The sequence below is a fragment of the Choloepus didactylus genome, chromosome 19 (genome assembly GCF_015220235.1).
Source record: "Choloepus didactylus isolate mChoDid1 chromosome 19, mChoDid1.pri, whole genome shotgun sequence".
NCBI classification, from domain to species: Eukaryota; Metazoa; Chordata; class Mammalia; order Pilosa; family Megalonychidae; genus Choloepus; species Choloepus didactylus.
The window spans coordinates 51,016,001-51,037,592 of record NC_051325.1 but is presented as its reverse complement, the minus strand read 5'-3'; the positions used below and the strand labels follow the sequence as shown (position 1 = coordinate 51,037,592).

The 21,592-nt window shown below is 35.6% G+C and overlaps 1 protein-coding gene, 1 non-coding gene and 1 pseudogene across 4 annotated transcripts in view; 2 read left to right on the top strand and 1 right to left on the bottom strand.

Moving 5' to 3' along the window:
* Window positions 1-21,592, bottom strand: part of NCOA3 (nuclear receptor coactivator 3) — a 166,669-nt gene that overhangs the window by 78,409 nt on the left and 66,668 nt on the right. The window contains exon 1 of one of the 3 annotated variants that reach the window (XM_037811926.1): window positions 8,632-8,841. The exons of the other annotated variants lie outside the window; for them this stretch is intronic. The gene's annotated coding sequence lies outside the window, so the exon portion shown is untranslated. Of the gene's footprint in view, window positions 1-8,631; window positions 8,842-21,592 lie in introns of those variants that run through there. 3 annotated transcript variants of the gene reach the window in all.
* The window catches only part of LOC119515308, a 97,807-nt pseudogene that overhangs the window by 9,710 nt on the left and 66,505 nt on the right, over window positions 1-21,592 (top strand).
* On the top strand, window positions 16,100-16,207 carry LOC119516218. The gene has a single exon (XR_005213231.1). It is a non-coding gene; the product is annotated as a U6 spliceosomal RNA (small nuclear RNA).

Here is a 21,592-nt window from a genome sequence, read left to right as displayed (position 1 = left end):
TGATAGTGAGTATATCTCAAAACTGCATTTTTTAAAAAAGTAAGCTTTTTTTGACTATATCTTCCAATCTATGGTAGTATTATTTTAAAGAGTTCATATCCCTTTATGTGAAAGGAACCCAAAGAGGGTTCACATCTGCTTTAAAGCATATGCTATGTCCCTATCCCATTTACAACACTGCTACTTTTATTTTAGTGTAGAAAGAAATGTCAGTATATACCTATTACAAGGTTAATAAAATGAACTTTAAACAAACAAAAAAGCTGGCTGTACTCAGAATTTTGACTATATCTTCCAATCTACAGTAGTATATCTAACTATTTATTAGTTCCTTGGGGATGCGGCTGGCAGCTAAGGAACAAGAGGGATACCATAGGAAAAGGAATTTGAATCACAAAGTTCCTAGTACCATAAAGATTGACCCATAAAACAAATAGTGCTGCCCAGAGTGGAAGACTGGTGAGACAGCCTACACGAATACTCAAGACTGCTGATTCCCACACTATCCAAAGGAGTTCCAACCCAGCCCGTCCCCATATGCCGCCATCCCCAGGACACAGAGAAACTCCATTTACAAAATTCTCCCCTCCCAGCAAGTGTACAGTTGGACTACAGAGGTCCCCAAATAGTCACAAAACAATGATTGGCTTGCCTACCAGGAATGTGGACAGGGAAGGGGAATCTAAAAAGCACTATATACCAAAATCATGTAAAGTATGATTTTGTTAGAAAAACTGCTGGTGAGTTAACTTATTTGGAACCAAGATTCTACAAAAGCAAGTCATAACAGACTTCCTGGGACCATATTTTTCTTAACTTTGTCAAAAATAAGCTTATTTCTACCCTTTTTATAATTAAGACTTTAGCTAATGATACCTACAAAAATCAAATCACACAATCTAAAAGTGAAGATGACACTTCCCAAAAATATAAGGTATCTGAGAAAGTAGGAGGGGGAAAAACATTAATTCTTTACTAGAATTCAGAGAAAGGTGACTAATGAGATCCACATTATCAAAACCTGCATCACCAGAGAACTAATGGGGAGGAAAAACCAAACTGAGCTCTATTAATAGCTACTCCAAGAAGATGTGCCTGGAGGCCAGAACAAAGAATCAAACTGGGGGAGGGGAGCTGATAGGGAGAAGAAAATCTAAACCACATAATACTGATTCCTAGAAACACCAACTGGGCAAAAAGACGTCACTGAATACTATGAACATGTTTTTCTTTTGCTGTTGAACGTGGCAAGGGGCAAGGACCCTACTATCAATCATATTAGATTCGCTCTTTCGATGCTGCCGCTGGCAATGCTCCCAGGAACTCCCTCCTCCTCATTTAACTAAAATCATAGCCATAGGGAATCACCGTCTGTGGGAAAAGCCAGCAGTTGCCCACTACTATTCATAGCACTACAGAATAAGTGTGTGCATCAATTAAATTTCATGTTACTTAAAGGTTGCATAACATGGGTGATAAATTTAACATTCTTTTACAATTAGGACTATTTGCTAAGTGATAAGTATGTCCTCTGTCAAAACTGCAACCAATCTCTATATTGAAAAGGAAAAAACAGATGTAAAATAAAATCATATGAAAATTTTAAATTATATGAAAAAGCACTACTTATTTTAAAGCCGTATTAATTTAAAAAGAATCTTTTTAGCATTTATTAAACTTAGTCCATTATTATGTAATCAAGTAAATAAGTAAAAATATATTTTGTCCCCAAGAGAACACTGGTAAGACACTGATAACAACTAAACTTTTTAAATACCTTATTGTTTTGACAAAAGGTGGCAGGGGAAAGAAGAAGGAACTATTTCAAGTTACAGTATAGGCATATCTAGTTTGGAAAAAAAAAGGACAGAGGTTTAAAAAACTGGTATGTATTACCACTTATTCTATAATATACACAGGAAGGATCAAGCAGATTTGTAAGAATTTATTTCACACTGTAATTTAATAAATTATAATAAATATTTTGTTCTCTATAGAGTCAACCTAAAAGTTAAAAGAGGCTGTTAAAACAGAAACCTTGACTTCAGAAAACCCAGGCTGTGTGAAGTCCAACTTCTTGAGGTGACCTTGCACAAGACATTTAAATCAAATGCTTGCATGGTATCTATTCAATGCCAGGCACTATACTTCACTGGCACTTCAAATTATAAGCAAACCACAGTTCTGTCAATAATTAACTGGAAAAGGAGAAGCAAGAATAAATAGTCACTACAGTCTCCGAAATAATTGTGTTCATTAAGCATTTGCTGAGCATCAGTGCATTAGACACTAGGTACGGTGGCTGGAGCTATGTAGCCCAGAAAAACATGATTTTAATCTTTATACATTCCTGTGGGCAGGAACCCATTGTAAAAGAGAACTTTTTAATGAGGTTACTTCTATTAAGGTGAGGTCCAACTGAATCAGAATGGGTCTTAATCCTATTACTGAATGCCTTATAGAGAAGGCCCAGAAAGAGGCTCCAGGTAGCAGCCAAAAGGGGAAAGTAAACAGAACCAGAAAAGAAAGGAGATGCTGCCATGCATCTTGCCATGTGACAGAAAAGCTAAGGACAAGGATTACAAGCAGCCAGCCCCAGAACACCACAGTCTTCAGGAGAGAGCATCACCTTGTTGACACCTTGAATTTGGACTTCTCCTGGCTTCAAAACAGTGAGCCAATAAATTTCCATTGTTTAAGCCAAACCATTGTACAGTATTTTTCACAGCTGGGAAACTAAAACACTAAGTATAAAAGGAAGAATCAGAAGTTCAGGGCATTGAGTCTTATGAAAGTACTGATGGAGAGAATATAGAAAATCTGCTCTGCCTTTTTCACAGGATTGTTGTGGTAAATGTAAAGTCCTATTTAAATGTGAAACCAAGACAAATCCAAAACCATTTACCTCAGCCCAGAAAGAGATTAAAGAAATGTGAATATACACACAATGTCTGCAATTATTTTCCATAATTATCATAACCAAAATGCCATCAAGTTTCTTTACAATAAAAGACTAAGGTAAAGGAAAACGGTCATGAAATTTTTTATAAATGTTGGTCATTTGTAAAGAAATTATAGGGGACAAAATTAAAACTATTTTTAACACAACATATCCAGGAAATGACACCGTACATTACCCTTACACCATATTATCCACTGATGAACAATGACATTAAATATAACTTTCTGCATTTTAAAAATACTTTGAGATTAAGGAGAAAACTAAAAACTCCGTTTGGCAGGCCAGTTTGTTAACAGGCCACTTGTCTTTGGCTGAGTTGTACTTAGTAACGACATGGTTACTAAAACAGGGATGCAGGCAAGCCCCTTGCTAGTGCTTGTTCTGCCTCCCTCTCCCCAGTCTCAGAAAAATGGCATGCAGTGCTGCACGATCACACAAAGTAAATACAGGAAGAGGGTGGGAGGGTTGGGTGGAGAGGTAAGCAAAGCTCTGGGCTCTACCAGTGGAAGGCTTTCCACAAGAACTGCTACAGGGTCAAAAGTTTACAGTGGTTTCAATTTCACCTTTTAGCAGCCAATCAGGAAACAGAGACTGAATGCTGACCCCTCAAGCTGCAAATGAACATTAACTCATTGGCTACCAGGATCACATATATTCCTTTTCTTATAAAGCTTTCCTTTTTCTCATTTATTCGTGTTTTTTTTTGTTGTTGTTGGGGGAGAGAGGCAGAGAGGAGAAGGCAAAGAACATTTTAAGTTCAAGGTGAAAACTTTATTCAAGACCATGTATTTTAACAGGTATTTGAGGGGAGAAATGATCAACTAACTCTAATCTTTCTCCTTGAAATCAGATTTTCCTCGTCTTGTAGTAGTATCTAACAAATAGATCATTAATGCTATTAGCATCCAAGTAAAGAATGACCTCCGGTTAAGGAGATGAATTTACCTCCATGAGGTTGCAATTCTAAGAACAATTTACAATACGATGAAAGACAATGCTGCTCGTGTTTATCAGTAGACGCTTAAAAAGTATGATAAAGATATTTAATTCAAAGACACACACGCCCATTTTTTTATTTGCATAGATTCCCCAACACACCCTATCCCCCAACTATTATAAAGATCCAGTGTGACTGTCTTTTTCATGCTGTGGATCCAACTAAATGAAGGTATAACTTCTTTCTTTTCCGTATTTCTCCTCTCCAAATACTTGTACCCAGGAATAATCCTCTATACCATACATAAACTTGGGAGTAAACACTTTAGCAAAAAAAAAAAAAAGCAACTGCTCTCTAAATAATTTTTCTGATGTAAATTTCCCCTATATGCAGAAAACTTCAATAAACTAATCCAATAAATACTATTTTCAACGATCTCTAACACCAAACAAGGCTAAAATGAAGGTCTGTACTATAAACACCTTAATTGCATTACATTTAAAAACTAGACTTCTTTAAAGCACATGACAAAAGTGAAATAGCTATATTAACTGCTCTTCTAGCAAAATAGTTAAATCGTAAATAAGACAATGTGTGCATTTGTTCTTGGCAATATTTCTCTCATTAATGCCATAGGTGGCCAAATTTTAAGTCTTATTGACTTAAAGCTTATATTTAGAAGCCCTCTGGAGACGTCCACTACTGAAGAAAATGGTCAGGCAGGGTATTTGTTTTGCTATCCAAACTAGAAAATAAGACAACACAGTTATTTCTGAAAACCCAAAGGTTACCAATATATGAAAAAGTTCCTTACTTATTAATAAATAATGGATAACAGGTCCAAAAATATCTTCATAGTGAATAAAGTTTGCATAGCAATTCAATGTCAGTTGTTAAGACAGTAAAGAAACTTAACGCTGACTTTTTTTTTCAATTCAGAAATAAACAAGTAATTTTCTAATAACAACTCCCAAAACGTCATGATTTTTAAGCATTGTGTATGTGTCAATAAAAAGTCTGTTTTTTTTAAAACAGATCTAGTTGTTATATTTTTGTAAAAAAAAAAAAAAAGACATGACTTGTACATGCTTTTTTTAATATTTATTTTAAATTGGAGGAGTCTTCTGTATTATCTTTTTACAAGATGGCCTCATTTTGAAAGAAAATGGATGTGATAAAATTTTACATCAAGTCAGCATGTTAGCAAGAAGCTTTTTTGTGTGTTCTGAATTTGATTAATACAAGCCAAGGTCACTTCCTGAAAGATGCCTACCACTGCAGCTGCAGGCAAACCAGGCTCTAGTGTAAGGCTGGGGGAAGGGAATGGGTGGTGGCATTTATTAACATTGAAACAGGCTTCCATCATCAACAACCCCAACTATAGCTGCTACATAAGGGAGGTATGGGAGGTGGGGGACAAAAAGATCCCAGAGTTCCTAGCATATAAATTAAAATATTTCCAATCCTTAATATTTAAAACAAATTTAATTCAGTGTATATACTGCTTCAGTATATATAATGATCTGTGTCAAGATTATATCAAAGATATCCTCACTGCTACAATATATTAAACATTTTATTTAATACTACAGAAATCATTTAATATCAGACATAAAAGTAAACTTGGTATTGAACACAATACAATCTGTACTTGCTATGCAAAACACCTACAAAGAAAGACACAGGCCCTTAAAGAAAGTAGAATGAGAGATTCAAATTTCTTTTATTTATAACCAAGGGCAGCCTAAAAATCCAAAACACAAAAGCTAATATTGCAAAATATTGGCTAAACTTTTCTACCAAAATTAAATTTTAATATTACAAAAACATGAATACAAATATTATGATGTCTCTGTGCTCAAAACATAAACATCAAAATATGTATTTTCAACAACTAAAACCAACCTCTAACTCAAAGATTAATAATAGCAAGAAGCTATTGAGAAAAAGAAAAAAAAAAAAAAAACTATTGAGCAATTACTGTGTGTAGGTAGGAATCCACACTAAGTATTCCGAGGTTCTATATACATTTCAATTAATTGGCTAAAATATTGGGCAGAGTCATGAAATCTATATGCTCCTTGTAATTTTCTATATGTAACCACGAATAAATTAGATTGATTTTTGTGTGCCTCATTTTTCCTACCTACCAAATAGGACTTATGCTCGAACCATTATATTACAGAGAAATAAATCACCTGTGTTTTTAATGATACATAATAAACACAGAACCTTGCAATTTTTTAAATCTTATCAGCATATTCAAAAGCATTATTTCTATTTTCCAAATATATTCAGAAAAAAATTTCCCCTCCCTCATACTCCCCACTCTATTTTTCCCTGACTGAAGTTTAATAACTTCAACAACAAAAAAATGAAACAAATGATGTCAGGCACTCAAGTTCAAACTAATTGATATTTCTTGGTTTTTTAAAAACAACTTTCACCTGACAATGACTGGCAAGAAAGGGCTATTATTTTATGAGCACAGAGATTTCTTTAGAAACGGATTTCTGTATCATTTTAGGGGAAAGAGGGCAACCAAGAAAGACTTGCTGTGACAAGTTCTTGAATTCAGAGGACCTAGTCCCTAGGTATGGAAAAGGAAGGTGCTCAAAGGAGTACAAGGCTGAGTTGCATGCCTTTGAGATGGGACAAACCTTAAAGATAGAAAAAAGGGTAAAATTAAATTACTCCTCTCAAGGTACCCTGTAGAGGAATACGGGTGATAAATTTTTCCTCAATTTCTCCTGCCCCTATAATCTTTTTTCCCACCACTAATCACATGAGCTATTCCAAAGTAACACCTGAGCCTGTCAACACAGAACAAGTTTCTTGCCACAGACCAGAACAAGTGAAGTGTAATCAGTCCTTCATAGCACCATCTGAATCGCTCTCCTCCCCTGGTTTTATAGAAATACCCAATGTATTCCTTACTTGGCAAGCACGACAAACTGAACTGGGGCCACATCAGCTAGTTGTCTGGTGATCTTCCTAGGCCAATGAAAAATGTGTGCCAAAAATAGATCCTGAAAGGAAATGCTGACTATAAAATAAGAGCAAACAAAATAGGGGCCTTAAGTCTTGCTCTGACAAAGTGGTTCACAAACACAAGTTTGAGAATCACTCTTTAACATTCACAGAATCTAAGCCTGCGTTTAAAAAAATATTTTTTTTCTGTGACATCAAGCTGGATAGTTTAAGCCATCCCAAAATTAAAAATTCTATTTAAAAAACAGTAAGTTCTAAAACAATGTAAGCTGGTAATTATTACTCAGTATGTAAGTATGGCATATGCTTACCAATGCTGTCATTACAGTGCCTGGCACATGATAACTATAAGTCATCCATTCATTTTACAAATGTTTACTGAAAGTACACCACATTTTACACTCACGGCTATTTCTTGGTTCTGTAGATACAGAGGCAAACAAGATAGACAAGGCCCCTATCCTCACAGAAGTCTCAGAAATAAGAGAATCTGATCCCTGGGTGTGGCAAGGTACTCAGAAAAATCCAAAAGAACCTAATAACATGTCTCTGAGATGGTTAAAGACAGACAAAGGGTAATTACATTGAGCATACATTTTATTAGATACTAACAGACAATAAATAAATAAACAAGATGTTTTCAGAGAGTAATAAGTGCCTTAAAGAAAATAAATAGGATTATATGATCTAGGAAAGAGGGGAGGGTAGGCAGACGGAAGTAATTTCAGGTCAGGAAAGGGCTCTCTGAGAACATGACATTTAATCTGATATCTGAAAGGAACCACACATGCAAAGAGTGTCCTAGGCAAATGGCATTGTAAATGATAGCTAATTTCAATATCCATTAGTGTTTATTATTATTACTAATCAATTATTTTATTAATCCAACAGACCCAACCTTCCCATTTCTAGTCTGGGGCTCAGAATGCAGACCAATGGGAATTTGAAAATTATGTGCTAGATTATTTGCCTAAAAAGTAATGTTCTTCATTTTAAAACTTAAATTTAATAAAGCCAATAAAACAACTGTATTTTTTAAAGCCAGTACACAACATAGCTTTCTAGGAAGTATCACAATTTACTGGATGGGGGGAATGAATTTGGAAGAAATAGAAGAGATTCCAATTACAGCTGTCCTAATTACTAGATATGTGACCTGCCCCTCTCTTCCTCAGTTTCTTTCTCTGTAAAATAAGGACAGCATCTCTTGCCCTATCAGATATGAAGACTGAATGAATGAGATCCTCACTACCATTGACACTGACTCTAGGGCAAGGAAAGCTATGACTCTGGGTGCAGAAAAATGGTATATCTCAGCTTTTAAAATTGTATACATCTGGTATCCCAAACCCACAGCAAATTAGAAGGTAACATCTACTAGAAGCAATCAAGTATTGAAAACAGCACGCACAGCTAATAGGCTGGCAACCAACCACTGAAGGAAAATGGAAACAATAAAATAAAAAGCAAACAAACTCTTAAATTACACCAATCTAGACTTCAGAGACAGCCTAGAGAGAAATACACATTCCTGTTTGATCTAAGAGGTAGGAGGGGTGTCAACCACAGAAAAAAAAAAATCAAGTAAAAATGAAAATGCTCCTAATGTCCTGAATCATTAAGAAAAGATGAGATATTCTTAACTCTACTTTTAAAGAAGTCGTCTGAATAAAGTTGAATAAAAATTTCCATTCCTGAGGGTTATTTAAGAAACAAAACAAAACTAAAACAAATGTTGTACCTAAACGGGTGCGTTTTTGGCTATCCACAGCATCCATTTCACTATGGGCTTCTCTGTAACTTTTTCCTCTATCCCAAACCACTCCCTAGGGTGATTACAAGCAATGGAACTGTCAAGCGGCACGCAGCAAAGATTTGAAAATCATGGGACTTTGGTGATCAATAGTAGGCAATTGGATTTAAGGTAGGCAGGGACGTCCTCTAAAAGCACAAAATCCAGAAGCCTAAAAAAAAGATCACAGATTTCAATACATTAAAAAATAGCATACTTTTGTAAATGCAATTACAAAAAATACCATAATTAAATTTTGAAAGTATGTGACATCAACTGGCCATAACTGACATAATCTGGATTATCAAGATAATGATGGTAAACGACAATAACCTAAGGAATAAAGTAAAAATTCCTAAATCTGCAATAAAAATGAATACACAAAAACACATGCAAAGTTCTTCCTTACAGGAGAAAACCAACTAATAAATATAAAAGGAATGATGGAATTAGAAAATCATCACTGGACAACAATCATGATAATTGATTCTGCAGGGAAAATCACCAATGGACTACAAACTAATAGGTAAGAATTTAAGGAATAACAGGATATTTCACAGCCACAGACTCAAATCTTAAAACCCATAGGATACTTTACAATAAATCCCCACAAGCAAATTTACAGTGGAGAAAACAGCAGACATCACTTCAGTCAAATGGTCACAGTTAACTTCACCAGTAATGGAACTAATCAACAGCATGTACTTCACAATTAGATGCACTGAGAACACATCAGTTTTACGGTATTCCTCCCCAACATGCGTAATCTGAATCTAAACATGAGAAAACATCAAATAAGCACAAATTAAGGGACTCTATAATATAAATGACCTATACTCCCCAAAAGTATTAATGTCATGAAACACAAAATTTTGATGAATGATTGAACTGAGGGAATGCTTTAATTACTATACTTTTTTAAAGTGGTGGAGCTATAATAAATGTGTTGTCAGTATTTTTTAAAATAAAAATTAAATTTAAAGGAGATGCCACCAAAAATATTTTAAGTTCTACAAGTAGGTAACATGCACCAAGAGCCTTAAAAACCTTGATCCAGAATCTATTTCCAGGATCTATCCAAAGGCAGTATTAGAAATGCAGGCAAAGATGTGACAACAATGCTCACACAAGTATAATTTTCAACAAAAATAAAATGGAGGTAATCTTTCAAACATTATTAAAAGTTCTTTACAATTATGTGTAAAAGCAGGATACATAAATGTATAGAAAATATACACACAAGAAAGACAAAAAATTTAGGAAATGCACCAAAATGTTAATACCTGAGATTACTAGTACTTTGTCACACTTTGAAATTGATCCAAATTCTCCATATTTAGCCTGTTTTGTGTTTATAATTTAAAAATAATGAAAGGAACATGTAGGAATTATCAATTACCTACACAAAAAAATATAAAAATTTTATTTTATGTTTGAAATACAAAATCCTAACTCCTTAGCTAAAGCTAGATACAGGATAAGTATTTTAAACTCAATTCCTGGTCCTCAGTTGACAACTTAAAAAGCAAAAAATTCAAGACAGGACAGACTTGTAAGAAAATATTAGCAAATCATATCTAATAAAGGACTTGTGTCCAAAATATACAAAGAATTGTAAATAACAATTTTCAAAACCAGTAAGAAACAATAATTAACAAAAAAACAAACAACCCAATTAAAAACTGGGCAAAAGATCTAAACAGACACTTCACCAAAGATATACAGATGGCAAATAATCATATGAAAAGGTGCTCAACATCAAATGTCATCAGAGAATTGCAATTAAAACAATGAGATACCACTACACATCTATGGAATGGCTAAAATTTAAAAAATTGACAATACCAAATGCTGATGGGGATGCAAAACAACAGGAACTATCATTCATTGCTGATGAGAATGCAAAAATGGCACAACTATTTTGGAAGATAGTCTGACAATTTCTTACAAACCTAAACATAGGCTTACCATTACAATCCAGCAACTGCACTAACTAGGTATTTACTCAATTGAATTGAAAACTTATATCCAGACAGAAGTTTATAGCAGCTTTGTTCATAATCACCAAAAACTACAAGCAACCAAGATATTCTTCAATAGGTGAATAGATAAACTGTGATACATCCATACAATGAAATATTATTCAGCAATAAAAATAAATGACCGTCAAGCCACTAAAATACATGGAGGAAACTTAAATCCATATTGCTAAGTGAAAGAAGCCAGCCTGAAAAGGCTATATATTATATGATTCCAACTATATAACATTCTGGAAAAGGCAAAACTAGAGAGACAGTAAAAAGATTAGTGGTTGCCAGTTGCTGGGGGGAGGGGTGGCAGAAGGGGAGACGGAAAAGGGAGGGGAAGAGGGAGGGGAAACAGAATGAATAAGGGAAAACACAGGGGATATAATAGTGGAAACATGATATAATGTATACTTATACATGTACATCATTATACATGTAAAATGACACATTTGTCAAAATCCATAGAATTGTACAATACAAAGAGTGAACCTTAATGTACACTATGGACTTCAATTAATAAAGTATCGATATTGATTCATTAAATTATAACAAATGTACCACAGTAATGCAAGATGTTACTAATAGGAAAAACTGCAGGGGGTGAGTATAGGAGAACTCTGTACTATCTGTTCAATTTTTCTGGAAATCTAAAAAATAGGACTAGTAATAATTCTTAAAAATCATGAAAACTTCCAAGAAAGATAACTGCTTGATAAACACTTTAAGCTACCATGTTTTGTAAGACATTTCTTTATAACTGAGTCACATAATATTTTCAAAAATAAGGCTGCAGAATTTCTACACCATACACTTGCTTCTGTAACTGAAGCCACCCAAAGCTCCCAAAAGGAAAAGTAAAAGGTCAATTCTTAATCAAAGGCTTAATGCAATCTTCTGAGTCATTAATATAAACTGTTGGTTCTCAGTGACAAGTTTAAAATTGTCCTTTTTAAAATGTAACTCAATATCAAAAACTTTTCTCTAAAATTCTCAGACACCTGTCCCCAAGGCTTTGCAATATCATCTACATAACAAAGTAAAAAAAAAAAAAAAACTCAAAGATCTTTTACTGAACAATTCACAAACATTTATCAAATGCTACAATGTACCAAGCTGCACATAGTACTTGTATTATAACAAGATATTTTTTGCCTCATCAAGGAAATTGGTCTGATTATCAAATAAAAAACTCTTCCAATAAGGAAGGATTTTTATTTGAGTATTATTAAATAGTGGGAAAAAGACACAAACTTCGTGTGTTAACCAAAACATGTTACAGAATTACAGATTGTTAATGATACACACAGCTCAGAGTTACATTATCAAGAAGCAATTTAACTTGTAAAATTGCCAAGTATTTTGATATTTTTGGATCAAATACAAAAAGCACAAATGTATAGCTAAAATGAATCAATAATGACATCATCAAGAATCAGGGAAGATAATATTTTTAATTAGTTTCAGAGGCAGTTCCTTACTCCCATCTATGATCTGACCGTAGCTGGGTAAGAGGTTCACACAGAAGGAAAGTTAATATTTTCCTTGAAATTCCTAATAATGTCAAAGTGTGTAGGTACTGAGTGAACACTAAGGTACTGATGTTTTTTACATAGATGCCTTTCCCGATACACACACACATAAGAAATGCCACTTTTAGTATAGGTTTTTGGGGATCTATACACTGATAGATCTTTCAAGCAATAGAATGGGAAAATATGTTCAGGCTTTCATAAGATAGACACTAATAAATCTAACATCAAATTTAAAATTTCCATCATCAAGAGACTTGTAGGATACAGGCAGAAAATATGGCAATAATAATTTACAGTGCTATAAAATTGAAAATTTCAGTCATAATATATATTAAATTATCAGGAAGGTACCTCATTTCACCAACAAGAAAGGAGTCCAGAAACTGACTTGTCCACAATGATGGCGCACTCCTCTCAAACATGCTAAGATTCCATGTGTGATAAGAGAGAATTCCTAACATAATAAAATTACCCTAAAGCAGACTTATGCCAATTAGAATATTTAGCTAATTTAGACCATTAAGTAGAGTCATTAAGGTAAAAACCCAACCAAAATTCAATTCTGTAAGTGCTATAACATTTTAAACACAAAAACTATGGTCATTAAAAGCCACTTAACTTTCTAATTACAATCTTCCTTCTTATCAACTATCACCATCAACATAAAGCAACAATACAAAAGAAGAGTATGCAAAAATAAGGCAACCTTGCTTAGTATGAGCAGAATGTTCAATTAGGAGGAACTTAAATGTTTGGAAATGAACAGGGGTGTTGGTAGCAAGATGTGAGAATAACTAACAGCGCCGAATGGTGTGTGAATGAGGTGGAAAAGGGGAAGCTCAGAGTCATATGTCACCAGAAGGAAAGTTGGAGGTCAAAAGATGGGAATGTATAAAACTGAATCCTAGGGTGGGCAATGTCCATGATCAACTGTACAAATACTAGAAATCACTTCCATGAACCAGAACAAATGTATGACAATACAATTAGAAGTTAATAATAGAGGGGCATATAGGGAAGAACTATATACCTATTACAAACTATATACTACAGTCAGTAGTATTTCAATATTTTTTTCATAAACAGTAACAAATGTACTATATCAATACTACAAGTCAACAATTGAGGGGGGTTGGTTAGGGATAGTGGAGGATTAGAGTTTCCTTTTCTTTTTTGCTTGTTTCATTTTTCATGTTATTTCTTGTCTGGAGTAATGGAAAGTTTCTAAAAATTGAACAAAAATTAAGTGTGATGGATGCACAGCTGTATGAGGGTACCCAGGGGCAAGTGATTGTACACTTTGGATCTTTGGATAATTGCATGGTATCTGAACAATCTCAATAAAAATGAAAAAAAAATAAAAATAAAAAAAATAAGGCAACCTCAAATTCAGTAATAAACAGGGCCAATTCCTTAGCATCTAACCTGATCTTTAGGACTGCCATAAGACACATGCTCCTCTACAATGGGGTTTAATCATACTTATAAAAAGAGAAAACCAACTGAACTTGACCAAAATGAATTTGCAACCTTTCAAATCATCTCATCAGTAATATCTATTTATCTTTATATTAAAAATAGTTTTTATATCTAGTGTAATCTGGCTTAAATGTTTTCAGTAACAAACCATATCTTTTACCAAAAAACTTAAACCATTTTTTTTAAAACCAGAACTATTTTGTTAGGAGACATGTATAGTTTATATTCATATATATGTATAGACACATTGCCCAAAAGGATTTACCCATTGTTTCACCACAAATCTCTGAGACTGAAGTCTAAATTAAGACAATCTGGATATCACCACGTATTATCTGATTTTTACTTGATGAAAGATTGTGTTTTTTATACAATTAATCCCAAGCAACTTTTACTACCTTTGACACTCCAAATATTTTCACTCATCATCTGGAACTCAGGGAAGCAAATTCTTTAAATTATTTTAAATCAGATCCTATCATAAGGAAAAGGAAAGGAACAAGTATTTACTAAATTCCTAGGGCCTAGGGTGCAAAGCATTGCATTGTCCTTGGATGAGAAAACTAAAGATTAAGTAGGTTAAAATAACTTGTTCAATGTCTCACAACTGATAGAATAAGTATATTAGTTAGAATTCACAATAGCTTCAATTCCAAGTTCATGTTCCTTCTACTATCCTCTCCCCAAATTTTAATTGTTCTAATCACTGTGACTATATAAATTTCAATTCTAAAATTGCTCAATTAGCAACTATTTTGCAGTTTGGGGAGGAAGTGGGACACAGGCAGAAAACCAATCCCCAATAACTATCAAAAACTAAGATTTTCTAATATGTAACATCAAGGGATATAAGAAGTCTAGTCCCATTTGTTATTTTTACCTAAAAAGGAACCTTGGATCCAGAAACCACTAGCTGATGACAAGATCTCACCACTCCATGCTCACTGTAATTTCCTTATCATTCTATCTGTCATAGAGCAGTGGTTGTCCAAGCGTGGCTCCCAGATTGTATCAGCATCCCTAGGGAACTTAGAAACACAAATTCTTCAACACCATCCCAAAATCAGGCACTGTACGTAGAGCTCAGCAATCTGTGATTTAACCACCCAGGTGATTCTGATGCACTCTAAAGTTTGAAAATCTCTGCTGCAGAGAAAACCTGACCTTTTAGAACACCTTAGGGCACAAGCTCCTGAACACCATACTCCTAAAAAGAGGAAACCAATTGAGTTAATACTCCCTTCTTATTGTCTAGTCTAGAACAGTGCTTCTCAAATTTTAGGAAGTTTGAGGGTTAGGAAGAATTGAGGATTAATTAAACAAATTCCTGGGCCTCACCTCCCCTGCCCCCAGATTGCCACTCAGTAGGTCTGGGGTGGAACCCACAAATTTGTACTTCTTACATCTCACAGATGACGGGGATGCTGCAGGAAAGCAGACCACACTTTTGAACAATGGGTTAAAGCAAATTCTCTTGGAAACCTTACATATCCCAACCTGGAAAGAAGTATTTTAAACTTATAAGCTCTGATCATCACCAAAATTATCTATTTTATTCATTTATCCATTCAAATGTTTACTAAATCTATATAATAAGCAAACCAGGAAACAGGATACACAAAGATGCTCTTAAGAATTCATATATTTACACTATCATCATTCCAAGGTTAGTATCATTTAGTTTTTAATATTTCTCAAATCTATCCATTTCTTTCTATCTTCATTATCACTACTTAGTAGTGAGCGAGTAGTGAGTGAGTAGTGAGAAGGTAGTACCTTCTTCCAAAGTCGTCCTTTATTCTCCAGTTAGTGTGCAGCTGAATCAGGGCAATCTTTCTGCGCCCTTACTCATTCCCTTCCACGGCCATAAAGTCCAAATACCTTTCTAGGCTTCATTTATAAGGACCTCTTCTTGTATCTCATGGTCCAGCCACACTGGAACTTACCGTTTCCCAGAGAAAAACGTAACTTTTCCAAGCCTTTCTGCACAAACTGCTCTCTCTGCTGGAATGCTATTCTATTGACTAACCCCCACCTCCAACTTATACCTTTATAATACAACTCCTTCCAAAAGTTTACCCAGATGCTTCAGTTTATTTTTTCAACCTCCAGTCTCCCAATCCTATGTGTTTTATAATATCTTTGTACATCTGCACTGTACCTACCACCTGGCAACTGCCTTCTTGTTCTTTTCCCACTTAAAGGCAGTCTGAGTCTCTGGCAATGTTGTAGCCACACTGTCTGACACATAGTAGGCATACAAAGTTTTGATGATTAAATGAGGGGGAAAAGATATTTACAGGTGAGTATGTACAAGATGCCCGGAGATCTTGGAGGAGAGAATCATTCAACATACAAGGTCAAAAACATCTGGCTGCTGTGCTCACTTCAGCAGCACATATACTAAAACTGGAACAATACAGAGAAAGATTAGCATGGATCCTGCACAAGGATGACATGCAAATTCTTGAGGAATTTCATATTTTAAAAAAATCTGAAGGATCCTTAATATACAAAAAGGTTTTACATATAATTTCACATGTATCTGAGAAGCTCTCTGAAGAAAACAGTTTACTGGACATGAGATTATCTTTCTAATTCAAGTACAAAGGAAAAGAAAGTAAAACACTACAGAAAAACAAGAATAATTTAGGCATCAAATATTTAGTGGTTCTGGTATAAATCTCTTGGACTCAAGAGGTTAAAATATAGTTAAAAGATGCCAAACAAATATTGAGCTACCGCGAGGAGTGAAGCTGCGAGATAGGCAACGAGGTGACTGGAACCTGTAGACAGTATTTTGAGTGAACTATGCCAGAAACAAAGGCAAACACTATAATGCCTCACCAATATGGACTAACTACAATGTGTAAACTCAGAATTGAACCTTAGAGCACAGCTTACCAGGGGAACACTTATTGTAATTGTCCCTAGGTTGTAAGCTCTTACAGCAGTCACATCTATTCCTGAATTGTAATGGCTATCTCCAGATTCCGAGACGCTGCTCCCTTTGTGTATAACCTGATCGATCTCTGGAACTTTAGGTATCTGTGTGACACCTGAAACTCAGAGCTAGAACTCAGCAGATATGAATGGAAAAAGAATCTAGACTTCAACTAGAGATATGAATGAAACAGATGTGGTCAGAACTAGGGCAAACTGGGCCAAAGGGTAAAAGACAATAAGGACTATGTTTTAAAACTCCAAATTCTATGTGAGACCAAGGGAAGAGACGTTTAGTTGGTGCAAGATCTATATTTCCTAAACAGTTTAACTCACACAGTTCATTCAAACACCATAATTACATAGAACTTTTAATAGAAAGTAAGACCTGGTAGTTTGCATAGGTTAATGTGAAATAGTGACACATCCCAAAACCTCTGACTCTTCCATCTTTTCCAGTATATGAATAAACTAGCCTGCCCAGAAAGGGCAAATACGGTATGGTAGAAAAATCTGTCCTTAAATGACATAAAATGACAAATTTAAAGTAAAAAATGAGAAGGCAGTATAATCAAGATTAAAAATTTTTGATATAGATTAGTCTATTTGAAGGCCTCATCCTAAAATGGACATAAGAAAGAACTTCTGGGGTTATTGTGAGGATTATATGAGAGTATTTACATAAAGCACCTAAACTTCTCAGATCCTAGTACATGCAATAATTGTTCAATAAATCACAAATTTCTATATTATTTATGTGTTCAATAGATGCTAAATATTTATATTATTGCTTTATGATAGAAGAATCTCAGAAAGCAAAGATCCAAGTAGCAAAAGTTTCATTCTGTGTTGAAGTATTTTCCACCACCAACTATTTCTCCCTTAGCTTCTTTTCTGACAACAGTTAACTGGACACCCACCACCACTTGAAAAAAAATAATAATAAATACATATATATACACACACACACACACACAAAACACACAACTATTTTATTACAAATATTAGTTACTGTAATTACTGGTTAAATAAATTGTATGTTTATAATTAGTAGAGCAAATAATCTGTTAAAACAAGTAGTAAATATTTAAATAATGTTAAATCTATGTCATTTCAGTATAAAGGGCACTTAAAATCCTATACTGAAACATCATAAACATAAGGCATCCAAAGTCCCTAATATAAGGAAGACAAACTATTATAAACTTTTTTGAATATATACAAATATAAACTATATATATATATACACACAAATACAATATAACTACTCTTCCTAAAATGAGATTGGGCTTATAGAATTGCAGTGTATTTGTTCCTCAAGCTAAACCTCAACACCCACTCGGAATTACACATTTCGAAAGTCCAAAAATCAAACAGCTAAATACAGAATGGGAATTATATATCTCATATACCTTTTTGAATAAACTACATTATTTTTACTATTTGGGCTACCTAACATTTTTGTATATTATGTGACTATCAATTATTTTAAAGGGAAATATGCATATTCTGCATTTTTATGTGCACTTACTAAAACATGGTCCTCTCAACATGAGCAATACTAGAGACACTGTTTTTTGGTTAGAAAGAACACAGACTTTGGAATCAGACATAGGGGTTTAAACTCCAAAACTACACTTATGAATTATGTGGCCTTAAGCATGTTATTTCACTTCTCTGACCATCAAATCGCTCAACTGTAAATCGGGATGAAAATATTTTACAGGATTATCTGGATTAGAGAGAGCAATTAAGTAACTGGCATAACTCCTGACACAAGTGGGCACCCAAAAAATGGTAGTTATGATAAGATCATTAGCTAAAGAAAATACATAAAAGTAGTAGCTGTCATTGCTAATTGCAAGGTATTAAACCTTTTCTACAAGGGAATTTTGAAATATCTATCAAAACATGAAGGATATCCCTCTGATACAGAAATTAAACTTCGAAGAATGAGTCCTACAGAAATATTTGCACAAGTAGGTGAAAGATGGAAGAAAAAGTATGTGCTTTGAAGCAATGTTTTAACATCTAATCAATAGAGGGCTGATTTATTATTCTACTATAGAAGATCCATACTGGCTATCACTTTAAAAATGAAGTAGATCCCTATGTACTGACAAAAAGATAGCAATGGAGGAGGCGGGGCAAGATGGCGGACTGGTGAGCTATATATTTTAGTTACTCCTCCAGGAAAGTAGGCAGAAAGCCAGGGACTGCGTTGACTGGACACCACAGAGCAATGTGACTTTGGGCATACTTCATACAACACTCATGAAAACGTGGAACTGCTGCGATCAGCGAAATCTGTAAGTTTTTGTGGCCAGGGGACGCGCATCCCTACCTGCCAGGCTCAGTCCCGTGGGAGGAGGGGCTGTCAGCTCCGGGAAGGAGAAGGGAGAACTGCAGTGGCAGCCCTTATTGGAAACTCATTCTACTGATCCAAACTTCAACCGTAGATAGACTGAGACCAGACACCAGAGAATCTGAGAGCAGCCAGCCCAGCAGAGAGGAGACAGGCATAGAAAAAAACAACACGAAAAACTCCAAAATAAAAGCAGAGGATTTTTGGAGTTCTGGTGAACATAGAAAGGGGAAGGGCAGAGCTCAGGCCCTGAGGCTCATATGCAAATCCCGAAGAAAAGCTGATCTCTCTGCCCTGTGGACCTTTCCTTAATGGCCCTAATTGCTTTGTCTCTTAGCATTTCAATAACCCATTAGATCTCTGAGGAGGGCCCTTTTTTTTCAATCCTTTTTTCTTTTTCTAAAACAATTACTCTAAGAAGCCCAATACAGAAAGCTTCAAAGACTTGCAATTTGGGCAGGACAAGACAACAGCAGAACTAAGAGAGCTCTGAGACAAAAGGCAATAATCCAGTGGCTGAGAAAATTCACTAAACACCACAACTTCCCAAGAAAAGGGGGGTGTCCGCTCACAGCCATCATCCTGGTGGACAGGAAACACTCCTGCCCATTGCCAGCCCCGTAGCCCAGAGCTGCCCCAGACAACCCAGTGTGACGGAAGTGCTTCAAATAACAGGCACACACCACAAAACTGGGCGTGGACATTAGCCTTCCCTGCAATCTCAGCTGATTGTCCCAGAGTTGGGAAGGTGGAGCAGTGTGAATTAACAAAGCCCCATTCAGCCATCATTGCAGCAGACTGGGAGCCTCCCTACACAGCCCAGCAGCCCAGAACTGCCCTGGGGGGACTGCACTCACCTGTGACATAGCACAGTCATCCCTCAACAGAGGACCCGGGGTGCACAGCCTGGAAGAGGGGCCCACTTGCAAGTCTCAGGAGCCATACGCCAATACCAAGGACTTGTGGGTCAGTAGCAGAGACAAACTGTGGCAGGACTAAACTGAAGGATTAGACTATTGCAGCAGCTTTAAAACTCTAGGATCACCAGGGAGATTTGATTGTTAGAGCCACACCCCCTCTCCGTGACTGTCCAGAAACACGCCCCATATACAGGGCAGGCAACACCAACTACACACGCAAGCTTGGTACACCAATTGGACCCCACAAGACTCACTCCCCCACTCACCAAACAGGCTAAGCAGTGGAGAACTGGCTTGTGGAGAACAGGTGGCTCGTGGACGCCACCTGCTGGTTAGTTAGAGAAAGTGGACTCCACGAAGCTGTAGATCTGATAAATTAGAGATAAGGACTTCAATTGGTCTACAAATCCTAAAAGAACCCTATCAAGTTCAGCAAATGCCAAGGGGCCAAAAACAACAGAAAATTATAAAGCATATGAAAAAAACAGACGATATGGATAACCCAAGCCAAAGCACCCAAATCAAAAGATCAGAAGAGACACAGCACCTAGAGCAGCTACTCAAAGAACTAAAGATGAACAATGAGAACATAGTACGGGATATGAAGGAAATCAAGAAGACCCTAGAAGAGCATAAAGAAGACATTGCAAGATTAAATAAAAAAATGGATGATCTTATGGAAATTAAAGAAACTGTTGACCAAATTAAAAAGATTCTGGACACTCATAGTACAAGACTAGAGGAAGCTGAACAACGAATCAGTGACCTGGAAGATGACAGAATGGAAAATGAAAGCATAAAAGAAAGAATGGGGAAAAAAATTGAAAAAATCGAAATGGACCTCAGGGATATGATAGATAATATGAAACGTCCGAATATAAGACTCATTGGTGTTCCAGAAGGGGAAGAAAAGGGTAAAGGTCTAGGAAGAGTATTCAAAGAAATTGTTGGGGAAAACTTCCCAAATCTTCTGAACAACACAAATACACAAATCATAAATGCTCAGCGAACTCCAAATAGAATAAATCCAAATAAACCCACTCCGAGACATATTCTGATCACACTGTCAAACACGGAAGAGAAGGAGCAAGTTCTGAAAGCAGGAAGAGAAAAGCAATTCGCCACATACAAAGGAAACAGCATAAGACTAAGTAGTGACTACTCAGCAGCCACCATGGAGGTGAGAAAGCAGTGCCACGACATATTTAACATTCTGAGTGAGAAAAATTTCCAGCCAAGAATACTTTATCCAGCAAAGCTCTCCTTCAAATTTGAGGGAGAGCTTAAATTTTTCACAGACAAACAAATGCTGAGAGAATTTGCTAACAAGAGACCTGCCCTACTGGAGATACTAAAGGAGCCCTACAGACAGAGAAACAAAGACAGGACAGAGAGACTTGGAGAAAGGTTCAGTACTAAAGAGATTTGGTATGGGTACAATAAAGGATATTAATAGAGAGAGGGGAAAAATATGACAAACATAAACCAAAGGATAAGATGGCTGATTCAAGAAATGCCTTCACGGTTATAACGTTGAATGTAAATGGATTAAACTCCCCAATTAAAAGATATAGATTCGCAGAATGGATCAAAAAAAATGAACCATCAATATGTTGCATACAAGAGACTCATCTTAGACACAGG